Source organism: Mobula birostris, chromosome 5, assembly GCF_030028105.1.
Source record: "Mobula birostris isolate sMobBir1 chromosome 5, sMobBir1.hap1, whole genome shotgun sequence".
Taxonomy (NCBI): domain Eukaryota; kingdom Metazoa; phylum Chordata; class Chondrichthyes; order Myliobatiformes; family Myliobatidae; genus Mobula; species Mobula birostris.
In genome coordinates, this window is record NC_092374.1 from 74,830,304 (window position 1) to 74,842,553 (window position 12,250).

A 12,250-nucleotide genomic window follows, 5' to 3' on the forward strand; every position below is an offset into this window, starting at 1 on the left:
ATGCATTGTAAACAAGTTTACCAACTAATAGCTGGAGTGGAATTTTATGAGGAAAGGTTGGGTTAAGGTCTGCTGGAGTTGTAGATGACTGAGAGGGGAACTTGATTGAACCATACGAGATTTTAACGGAGTGAAAGTGAAGGTGTCTCTACATACCGGAGAACCTAGAATGGGGGGGGCGGGGGCGGGATGGTGGGCCGTGGGAGGGGAGGGGACTCTTCTCAACTAAACTCCATTTCGGACTGTACTGTATATTTCTCTGAGGTCACGTTATTTCAAACTCTCTTTCCTGGAGTGTGGTGGCAATAAGATCTTGAATATTTTCCATGCAAATATGGATAGATTATTGAAAATCGAGAGGGGAAAGGTTAGTTGTGGTAGGTGAAAAAATGGAACTAAGATTACAGGCATATCTGACACAGTCATTAAACGGCAGAACAGAAATGAGAGGCAGATTGGCTTTCTGCCGTAGTCACAGTGAGAATGTACAAATGCTACACAGCCAGCACTGGAGGTCAGGATTTTATCTAGGCCGCTGGAGTTGTGAAACAGCGGCTCCTTTAGGTCTGTCACGGTGGATTTGAGAGTACAATCAGGTCAACCAGAACCTCCGTAATTAGTCGAGGTTAGGGTGGGAAGAGCGAGGGCAAAAAGTCGATTCATGCTGTGTATGTTGTAATAAGAATGGTGTGCAGATGGGACATTTTCCTGTTTTCAAAAAAAATTGAAATATGTATTATTTCGGTATCATTTTTGGTAGCGATTCATTCAGATATGTTTCACTTTCGGGGAATTTTCTTTTTGGTAGGCTGACAACAGAGTAGCAGCTGCAATTCTGGGAAGGCGGTCGGTTGGCTCATCGTGCGAAAGGCGGCCGCCCCAGTTGTGACTCAGTGCGAGGAGATTGGAATCAGTGACGCTACGCAACGGCAAAGGCGGGGCACCGGAAAACCCGGGAGCAGCGCAGCCACGGTAAGTTGCGACGTCGTCACCCAACACACGGACAGTAAGCTAGGGGGACAGACAAATGAAGCAGAATGGTGTTGCTGTTGATTCAGGTCGCTGAATGCACCGTACTCAGCCCGCAGCGTGCGCCATTGTCTGTGTTTGTAAATCCCTTATGGAGTAAGCCCACCCGCCCACAGTCGGACCAATGCCTTCCGAGTTTCACAGCCTGCAAGGAAGTTGACCTGCCTGTAGCTTCTGTCTAGGCTTTGGGTCTTCCTAGCCCTGGCGGATACAGCTGTTGCTGACACAGTTAGCCAATGGTAAAAATCCTCTGGGGTAAAGGGATGGGGGAAACAAACTGCTGATAGATCAAGCAGCGTCTATGACGTAGAGAGATGGATGGTCTAGACTAGTGGTCACCAACCTTTTTAAGCCCAAGATCCCCTACCTCGGCCTTACTGAAAGGCAAAATCGACCTACTAAATCGTTTAGAGAAAAAAAACAGCTCAGATTGTATTTCCAACTTGAGCCCTTTTATTTGGGCTAATTGTATTTTAATTACATAAAATGCTTTTGTCAAACTTTCAAATTAATTCAACCAAGAAAACACTAACTAGCATATCAAACAGGCCATAGCGGCATTGAGCACATCCAATAACGCCTTGAATAAGCGGTGCTAACGCGCTTTTGCTCGAATCAAGTTTGTCAGTTTGACCACCAGTCTCATGACATAAGAAAAGTCCACGACCTTTCCAGCTAAGGCCTGCTGATGAATCATACAGTGATAATCCAGGAGGTCGGGAAAATCAGGGTCATTACGGCACAATGCTATAAAACCACCGCGCATTGCTGGGGCCCCATCAGTAGTAATTGCCATCAGTTTATGAATGAGGATGTCATTTTCACGGACATTTTTTTTTAACACATTGTAAATATCCTCACCTCCCGTTCTCTCCTTTAAGTGCAAAAGAGTGAGGAAGTCCTCCTTTGTTGTAAAATCCTGGAAAGCCATTCTGACAAATACAACAAACTGAGTTGTTTGCATTACATCCAGGGATTCATCGAACTGTCGCGAAAAATATTAAGAGTGACAAGTCCTTTAACATTTGTCGATCCACGTCCACCGAGCCTTCAACTCCGATTTCAGCTCCTCAGCTTTCCTGGTATTGGTAAACTGTTACTGAGACACTAGTATAAGTTTCAGGGGTACGCAAGCTAATGACACCACTGTTTTTGTTTCCCATTTCTTTACATTTGGGGAATGTTGGAATTTAAAGGGGGAGAAATGTTGTAATGTGAGCATTATAAAGATAATACCAATTAGGATCATGGTAAAGCTGTTTGTAAAGAGAGATTGTTTCCGGGGAAAAGAGCAACACCAAAAGAAGTGCTGGATACACTTATTAGCATAACAGAAATAGAAAGAGCCATTACGAATGCGCGGCCAACTTCTCCTGGGAGGGATCAAGTATGGGGTATAATGCTGAAGCATTTGTCAAGAAATGCACTTCTAGTTCTACAGAGATTGTTTAATAAAATATGGGAAATAGGTAAACTACCAACTGTATGGAAACATTTATAGTCATAGTCATAATTTATTGATCCCGGGGGAAATTGGTTTTCGTTACATTTGCACCATAAATAATTAAATAGTAATATGAAAATTATGCCAGGAAGTAAGTCCAGGACCAGCCTATTGGTTCAGGGTGTCTGACTCTCCAAGGGAGGAGTTGTAAAGTTTGATGGCCACAGGCAGGAATGACCTCCTATGACGCTCTGTGTTGCATCTCGGAGGAATGAGTCTCTGGCTGAATGTACTCCTGTGCCCACCCAGTACATTATGTAGTGGATGGGAGACATTGTCCAAGATGGCATGCAACTTGGACAGCATCCTCTTTTCAGACACCACCGTTACTCTGTTATTGTTCCAGTATTAAAACCTGGTAAAGATTCATCAGACCCAACAAATTATAGACCAATTGCACTAACTTCACAGCTAGGTAAACTTATGGAATGAATAATAACTGATAGGCTTACATACTTTCTAGACAAAAGAAATCTTATTTCTCCCTATCAAACCTGTTTTCATAAAGGAAGAACTACAGTAGATTCAATACTTAGCTTGGAATCTGAAATTAGGAAGGCTCAAACAAATAAATGGTCCTGGTGGTATTTTTTGACATAGAAAAGGCATACGATATGCTCTGGAAAGAGGGAGTGTTAATTAAATTGAAAGAACTAGGGGTGGAAGGAAAATTTTATAATTGCGTTCTAGATTTTCTTTTTGGTTGAACAATTCAAGTCAAGGTGGAAACAGAGTACTCCAGGACAGATTTGGTTGAAAATGGAATACCACAAGGTAGTGTCTGCAGTCCATTACTATTTTCCATAGTGATAAATGATATATTTGCGCAAGTTGAACATAGTGTGGGGAAATCCTCGTATGCAGATGACGGGGCTTTATGGGAAGAAATTTAACTTGTATACAAAGGAAAATGCAAGATGCAATAAATAAAGTGGAGGAGTGGGCAAATAAATGGGGTTTCAAATTGTCTACAAGTAAGTTGCAAGTGATATGTTTCTCAAGAAGTCACAAACCAGTTTCCGTGAAATTATATGAACAAAAATTAGAGCAGGTAAAGGTAATCCAGTTCCTTGGTTTGTTATTTGATGAGAAACTTACATGGAAAAAGCAAATCGAGAAAATTACAAACAAATGTAAAAAAAATAAGTAACTTATTGAGGGTCTTGCTGGAGAGGACTGGGGTGCGAGCAGGATATCGCTATTAAATATTTATCAAACTTTAATGAGGGCGACATTGGATTATGGAAGTGTAGCATACATGTCAGCTGCAGAGAGTAATTTAAAAGTGCTGGATGTTGAGCAAGCTCAGGCCTTCAGGATATGTAGTGGTGCATTCAGAACATCACCTATATCAGCTCTTCAAGTCGAAATGGGAGAAATGCCATTAAGACTTAGAAGAATAAAGCTAATGTTAAATTACTGGATTAGCATCATGAGACATAACTACTCACATCCAGCTAAAGCTATATTAGACTGCTGGGAACATAATAAATCAAATTATAATAGCTTTGGATGGATCAGGGATGCAGCAGCACAAAAATATGGTCTACACGCAATGGAATATAGCCCTACAGTTCCAATATCTGGTTTCTCCATGGCTCTTTACAATGCATACAGTAGATAAAAACCTGCCACAACTTTTAAAAAAGAATTCTAACTATGGAATCAAACAGATAGTACAAGAATATATAGACTTGTATTTTAGAAATGAACTTGTAATATTTACAGATGGAGCAAAAGAGCCTCAATCTGGCCACTCAGGTATTGCAGTCTACATTCCTCAGAGCAAAACTAGTATCAGGAAAAGAACATCAAACCATTTATCAGTGTATACAACAGAATTAATGGCAATATTGAGTGCATTATCTTGGATAGAAGAAAATAATATCAAAAAGGCTGTAACCTGTTCAGACAGTTTATCTGCATTAACCTTGATCAAATCAAGAAAATCAGAAAGTAGACAGGATATTTTATTGGAGATTCTGTACAAGTTATATACACTGTCCAAAAATGGGATAGAAGTAAGCTTTCTTTGGGTTCCTGCTCATTGTGGAGTGGAGGGTAATGAAAAGGTGGATAGTACAGCTAAACAATCACTCAAATTGTCTATAATAGAAGTCCAGATCCCTCTTAGCAAAGCAGAAGTCAAGAGCATTATTAAAACACGTACTGAGGAGACATGGCAGAAACATTGGGATCAGAGTGAAACAGGGGGCCAACTGTACAAAATACAGAGGCAAGTCAGATACAAAAGATTGTCAAGTGGATATAGAAAGACAGAAGTGATCTGCAGTCGTTTGAGAATTGGACTCACTAGTCTTAATTACACATTACACAAAATAGGGAAACATCCAACTGGGTTGTGTGAATACTGTAATCAACCAGAAACAGTTGAACATGTATTGATAAAATGTAAGAAGTATCAAAAAAAGAGTAAAGATGATAGGAGCACTTAAGATAAGCAAAAAACCTGATGTGGGTACAGAAGACATTTTACGTGGAAATTCAAGAGAAATACAGATCTATATCATGAAGTATCTGGAATACTCAGGTTTATTATATAGAATATAGGGAATGCAATTCTTTTCCCTTCTCTTGTTTATCCAACGATCCACACTCCAGTCTAGCAGGTGGCGGTAATGCACCTTAAAGCTGGTTTGCCAACCACCATAAAACAACACAAGAAGAAGATGATTGTTTCCGGGGTTGCGGGGTTTTCCTTCCGTTCTTTTCTGTCCGGTGCGCATTAGTGAAAACCTCTGTATGCGAATACCGTTTTACTGTCCTAGATAAAGTTGTTCCTTTTGGGCATGAAGTTCTCGAGTGGTACTTTTTCAAAGTAGAAGTTACTATATATTTGCATCAAAAGGTTTATCAGGCAAAATGTATTTGTGTATTTATTTTTCATTTTTTTGGGATCTACTGGGAAAGTCTCCAGGATCGACCGGTCAATTGCGATCTAGTCTAGTCGCAACCACTAGTCTAGACCAACCTTTCTCAAACTTTTTTGCTGTGGAGGAACCATTGAAATAATTTTCAGGTCTCTGGGAATCCCTGTGTTAAAATGTTATTATACCTACAGCTCACAGTACATTAACGTGATCAGTAAGTCGTAGATATAATAATACAAAAATAATTGTCAATACTCTTTTGCATAGAGAATGAATTTATTCAAAATTTTCATATGATGTAAGTTGACCCTTTCTGAATCCTTTTTAGTAATATTTTGTTCATGTGTAGGGGAGCGGAGTTAATGACAAATAATAATTTTAGCTGATGAAATATGGCAGCGCAATCTTTGTTTTTTTTAGTTTAGGGGTTTATTTTCTCTTTATGAAATATCTTTTTCATGGTTAGTCACTAAGCGATTGGGAGGCTAAACTACATTTGTTACTTGAAATCTGTGCTTGTACATGTTAACCATTAGTAATGTAATCCCAATCTCTTTGTATCATTATTATTATTGCTATGTTTATTAATTTGAAACTTAATAAATGATTGAAAAAGAAAGAATTTTTAGGCAACTCTTCTTGAAAAAACACAGGTAGTTGTGCTTAGCTTACCTTCCTTGAAATTAATCTTTCTTTCCCTTTCATAAATTTTAAAAACTCATAAGGCAAACAGAATACACTTGTTAAATAACTGGCTTAAGCCAAAATGAGATTTAATTTTTCTAAAGGCAGGCTTGGTATATTTACTTTAAATAAAGGTTGTAAATTGATTTTAATTAATGCTATTTGCAACATGAAAATGTAATGACAATGTTGAATATTCAAGTTACTAAAAACCGTAAGCCAAAGCAATATGAATGAAAATACAGCCTAAGACAGAATTTTATACAAGACTTTGAAAAAACATTTTCTTACTAAGTGACATGATTGGGCTCAAATATAGGCCTAGCATGTGAAACCTGTGCTTGGTTTTTGCTGCACCAATACTCAGTTCTAGGTTGAACTTGAGATAAGCACACATGGATTTATCAATTGAAATGAGACCATCTCTATCCTTGCTCTTGATGCTTGTTAAACAAAAAAAAGCCTGTTCACACATGTAAGACGTTGAAAACTGCAGTAAAATGTTCATTGCTTTCCTATAAATGGCAGGATACCCTTCTTTCACAGAAATTCAGAACTTGTCCAGGGGCAGTTCAGTAAATCTCATCTTGAATGCACAAGCAGACTGCAGCTCATGAAGTTTTTCCTCTTCTCTCAAAGTCAAATTCTTGGGCTGAGCAGAAGATTCAGAGAAAGGGCCCAGTCAAACACTTGCGTTGAAATGGAGGAAAAATACTGTTCAGTTTTGTTCTGCAGTTCTTCCAGGTGGTTTTCAATAAGACTCAAGACTTTTGGATGACCTTCCTCACTATCAAGCCCAAGCAGCAGTGGAAATATTTCAGGATTTCCTTTTGCAAGATGATTTTTCCAAAGATACAGTTTCCTTTTAAATCTAAGAATTTTGTCACTTGAAGTCAAAACATTTTCTCCAGGGCCTTCAACTGGTTCATATGATGAAAAATGGCTGCTAAGTAAACTAGTTTCTGCAGACATTGTTCATCTTCAAAGCACTCAGCAAAATCTGGCCTGCATACTCCTGCAATTCAGCTTTCAACTCAAACACCCTGTTGAGAATTCTTCCTCTGCTAAGCCACTGGATTTCTGTATGCAGCAGGAGACCAGTGTGCTCTTTGTCCAGATTTTCACACAGTTTTTTAAACATTCTTGAGGAAACTGGTCTTTCTTTAAGAAAGTTAACCATTTTTGTAGCATCATCCAGAACTTATTTCATCTCCGAGAGATTTTGACATCAGCACCCCTCTGTGAAGAGGGCAGTGTATTGTGATAACATCAGGATTTTCTTTTTTTACAAGAGAAACAAAACCTCTCATGGAATCAGACATTGATGGGACACCATCAGTACAGATGCCAACACAGCTCCTTCAAGACAGACCTTTTGTTTCCGGATATGAAGACCAAACATTAAATACATTATGGCCTTTGCTTGTTTTGGGCAGCTCTTTGCAAAGAAAATGTTTTCTTGAATTTCACCATCATTAGCAAATCTTCCAAGTGCTACAACATGACATTCAATGGTGAAATCTATTGACTGATCAACCTGGATAGAGAAGCTGTTAGTTTTCAATTTATCACACAAAACCTGTTCAGTATCATGTGACATCATTAATATGTCGACTTATCGTACATTTTGAGTGTGGCCGCCTTCTCACCTGAACAAAAACCATGCAAGAACCCATTCCCGAGCTACTATATGCAGATGACTGTGCTCTTCTCATGCACGCAGAGGATGCGCTGCAGGCTGCAGTCACAGTTCAACAAGGCTGCAAGGGCTTTTGGGTTAACAATCAGTCTGAAGAAAACAATGATCCAACATCAGAAGCCCCCTTGTGGCATTTACAACCCACCTTGGATCACCTATGACAACCTCTCACTGCGGTCAAGCAGTTCTACCTGGGCAGCGTCATCTCGAACAACGCTAAGGTAGTAAGGGACATTAGCAGTCGACAGAGCTAACAGTGCCTTTGGGTACCTCCAGAAATGTGTGGAAGAGCCACCAGCTGCGCCTGTCCACAAAAATCCAGGTGTACAGAGTTGCCGTTGTCACAACACTGCTATATGGCTCCAAAGCCTGGGTCTTGTACCACAAGCAAATCTAGTTATTCAAGCACTTCTATCAGCACTGCCTCTGCTCTGTCATGGGTATCAGCTGGCAGGATCATATCTCCGACAATGAGGTCCTGGAGAAGGCTCAACTTCCAAGCAATGAAGCCACATCGCTGCTCAGGCAGCTCCGCGTGGACTTCTGTGACAGAGACTGCTGGAGAACGCTGATCGCCAGAGCAGCCAAGAATTTTGAGGCATCCAGAAGAGCGACTGCTGAAGAGAAGTGGAGGATCGTACTACCTAAGTGCCCGCATTCCAGCTGTTCCCGTGTCCCTACTGCTCCAGAGTCTGCAGATACAGAATTAGCCTCTACAGTCACCAACGATACTGCCATCACTCCTGAGAACTATTCTTCCTCCTGATCTTCTCAAGCAAAGAACCAGCCATCATCATCATTCTGTGTGAAACCTTTTCAATTTCTCGTACTGCATCTTGTCCTAGCATTTTACCCACTATAACTTTACATGCTGGCATTATTAGATTCTCACCAACTGTGTGACTTTTCCTTTTCTGGGTAATAAGTTCTGTTACTAAATAACTTGTTCCCTGGGTCTTTTTACTGACTGTGACTTTATTCACAAAAGCTTTATAGCTTGTTTTGAGATTCCAATAGCCATTTACAATAATCAGCACTTTTATGAGTCATTTGGCTGTGATTTATAGTTAAGTGTCTTTTCAGTTTTCCTGCATTTGTAAGTTGTTTGTCACAGACTGGGCACAATGGAATAGGACAACTTGGATCAGCAGTCTATGTAAAACCCATTGATAAGTAGCTTTCATTGTAAAGACGACTTTTTGTGTCCATTGTTAGTCTACTGCAGTGAAATGACTCAGAAGATTGTAATTCAAAAACAGCCACACTGGACCATCAAACATGTCTAAAACACAGGGGTTAATAAAATTAAAAAATGGGCAAGTCCATTCAATGCTTGCAAAACGCACTTCACGCTCCACATCAGCCTACCATCCTCCCCTCCATGCAATACAGTGCTGACCAATTATCAGCGGCCACCCATTTCTCACGTCAGAAGCTGAGAATGGACTCAACCAAATAAACATGGTCCTACTGCTCACTGCCGTACCGTGCTGGGAGACCTCTAACGAGATTGCTAACAGGTCCGCTCGGTCACTGCCCACCACTGAGAGTGCTAGCATCTCATGAAGCTCAAAGAACAATGTTTTTTCATAATCACGATCTCTCGCGGAACCACGGTTGAGAAACCCTGGTCTAGACCCTGAAACTGCTCTGAAAGTGCAGAAGGAAGTTGGCCAGTATAAAAGAGAAGAGATGAGGCAGAGCTGGTAGGTGACAGGTGAAACCAGGTGATGAGCAGATAGGATCAGGTGGGGAGGAGAGAAGACTGGAGTCGGGAGACAGCGGCTGTTCATTAAGCCATACGGCACAGAATCAGGCCTTTCAGTCCAACTCAGACATGCTGACCAAGTTGCCTAAGTGAGCTATTTTCCTGTGTTTCAGTGGTTCCCAACCACCGGGCCGCAAAGCGTGTGCTACCGGGCCGCGAGGAAACAATATGATTTGGCTGCACTTTTCCTCATTCCCTATCTCACACTGTTGAACTTGACCACAACCCCCCCCCCCCCCCCCCCCCGGGTCGGCCGATCCGCAAGAATATTGTCAATATTAAATCAGTCCACAAAAAAGGTTGGGGATCCCTGCTGTATTTGGCAGAAAATGCCCTTCTAAACTTTGTCCTTTGTCCTTCTAAACATGGCCTACATTTGTACCTGTCCAAATGCCTCATTGTATCCACCTCTACCACTTCTTCCGGTGGCTCGTTCCATATACTCACCACTGAAGATGCTTCTCAGTTGCTGTTTAAATCTCCACCCCCCCACCTCTTTTTAAGCATATGCCCTCTCACTTTGGACTCCTCTACCCCAGAGAAAAGACTTTGGCAATTTATCTTATACACTCAGTGGACAGTTTATTAGGTACACATGTACAAGTGCTCATGAATGTATATATCTAATCAGCCAATTATGTGGTTGCAACTCAATGCATAAAAGCATGCAGATATGGTCAAGGAGTTCAACTGGCTTCAGCCGCTGGACATTGGTCAGAGGAGTTCCTGAGCTGGGTTGGGGTTGGAGCAAAGAACTAAGCCTACTGTTTGGAGTTTTTTCTTAGATGGGGAGAGGGGAGAAGAGAGATGGCAGGAAGTGATGGAGAAGATAGAAATTGCAAATGGGAGGTGGCATTGGGTGATAGGAGTTGTGCGGAGGCAGGTGAATGGCAGGTTTCTGGGAAACAGGAAGAAGAAGTGTCCGATTGAGTCTTGTGGTGGCTTGTCATGCAGTGATGAAAGCAGTAGACAGGATTTAAAGAAGGAAGAAAGTGTTTAATGTTTTGTTAAGTTTTGAATATGGACATGTATCTGATATCAATCTGATTAGATTAGCTAAGGAATTGAAAGAAAGTTTTGGAGGATATTGTGGGTGCAAAACCATTAAGAGATGGAACACTCTTAGTGTTTTGTAAAGATAGTAAGTAATGTGAGAAAACTTTGCAGTTAAAAGCTGTGGGAGGAAGGAAAGTAACACCGAGGAATTGTATTGAATGACAAGCTTTGGGGAGTAATCACAGGAATGCCTCTAGATGTATTCATAGATCAAGTTAAAAATAATTTAGTCAGGGAGAATATGCTATACATTTAAAAGGATTTTGTGGTGGAGTGAGAACGGATATCTTATTAAATTTGTTGGAAGAAAGTTGCTGGATAGGATTCATTTAAAGAGTGTAGTGTAGCACAATGCTTTATAGTACCAGTGACCTGGTTCATTTCCCGCCACTGCCTGAAAGGAGTTTGTACATTCTCCCCATGACTGCTTGGGTTTCACCCGGGTCCTTCAGCTTCCTCCTATAGTATAAAGATGTACTGGTTGGTAGGTCAACTGGTCATTGTAAAATGTCCCATAATTAGGCAGGATTAAATTGGGGGATTGCTGGGTGGCGTGGCTCAAAGTGCCAGAAGGGCCTACTCCACACTGTATTTCAATAGACAAAATAAATAAAAATGTAAATAATGTTCAGACACCGAGGGACGGTTGTTAATTATTTTTGGAATCCAACAATGGAATGTTAGAAGCCTGTTAGCTAAGGGTCAGGAGTTTAATAAATTTATTTAAGATTTACCAGATAAACTTGATGTTCTATGCGTACAAGAAACCTAGTTGAAATCTTGTCTAAATTTTAAGATATGAGATTATGTTGACATAAGATGCGATCAGTAGATGGGTAATGGAGGAGGATTGACTACCTTTGACTTTTAATGATTCAATTGTAGTTGAAATTTAAGGACAGAATGATAAAATATGCATAATACATTTTTGTAACCTTGTGAAAAGTTTACACCTGATATATTGGTAAGCATGGCTGGAAATGGGAAAAATAAGGTTAAATGGTTTGGGGATTTTAATGCTTATAGTACTATGTGGGTTTGCAGTAACAAAAAAGTTAATGGTGGTTGAAAACTTTCTGGATGAAAATTGCATGGTGTGCTTTAATGATGGTAGGAGTACAAGGACAAATCTATTTAACAACATTGTTTTTCTGTAGATCTTACACTGGTATCTGACGATATAGCAAGGGTGTGTTCGTGGGAAGTGTACATTTCCCAAAGTTTCCCATTATCTGTACAAGATGTGCATCAGAGGAAATGTTCTCATATCCACAGATGGAATTTTAAAAAGACAAGTTAGGATATGTTTGATGATTTATGTAAAAGTAGGTTTCTGATCATTTGGTTCTGGAGGATATTGAGCTGAGTAAAAGTACCTTGGGCTCTGTACTCAGTAGCTAAGGAATCAATTAACAGATCGTTGGGAGTTAATAAAAGTAGAGCTGTTCTCATGTGGATGGATGAATATAAGAGAGCTGTGAAGCTGTGGAATAAGTCTTTTAAGAAGGTTAGGAAGTGTTACTCCTATTGATATTTCATACAATATATGTAAAAGGGCTCGCACTATAGTTATAATGGTAGTGAGAAGGGCAAAGAGAATGTATTGGAGAACGTACTAT

The 12,250-nt window shown here is 40.2% G+C and overlaps 1 protein-coding gene across 2 annotated transcripts in view; it reads left to right on the plus strand.

The window, feature by feature from the left end:
- The first annotated feature begins 815 nt into the window (after positions 1 to 815).
- The window catches only part of plgrkt (plasminogen receptor, C-terminal lysine transmembrane protein), a 54,790-nt gene continuing 43,355 nt past the window's right edge, over positions 816 to 12,250 (plus strand). Inside the window, exon 1 of one of the 2 annotated variants that reach the window (XM_072257190.1) lies at positions 816 to 972. The gene's annotated coding sequence lies outside the window, so the exon portion shown is untranslated. Of the gene's footprint in view, positions 973 to 2,090; positions 2,112 to 12,250 lie in introns of those variants that run through there. The other variant, XM_072257191.1, reaches the window with a different exon arrangement.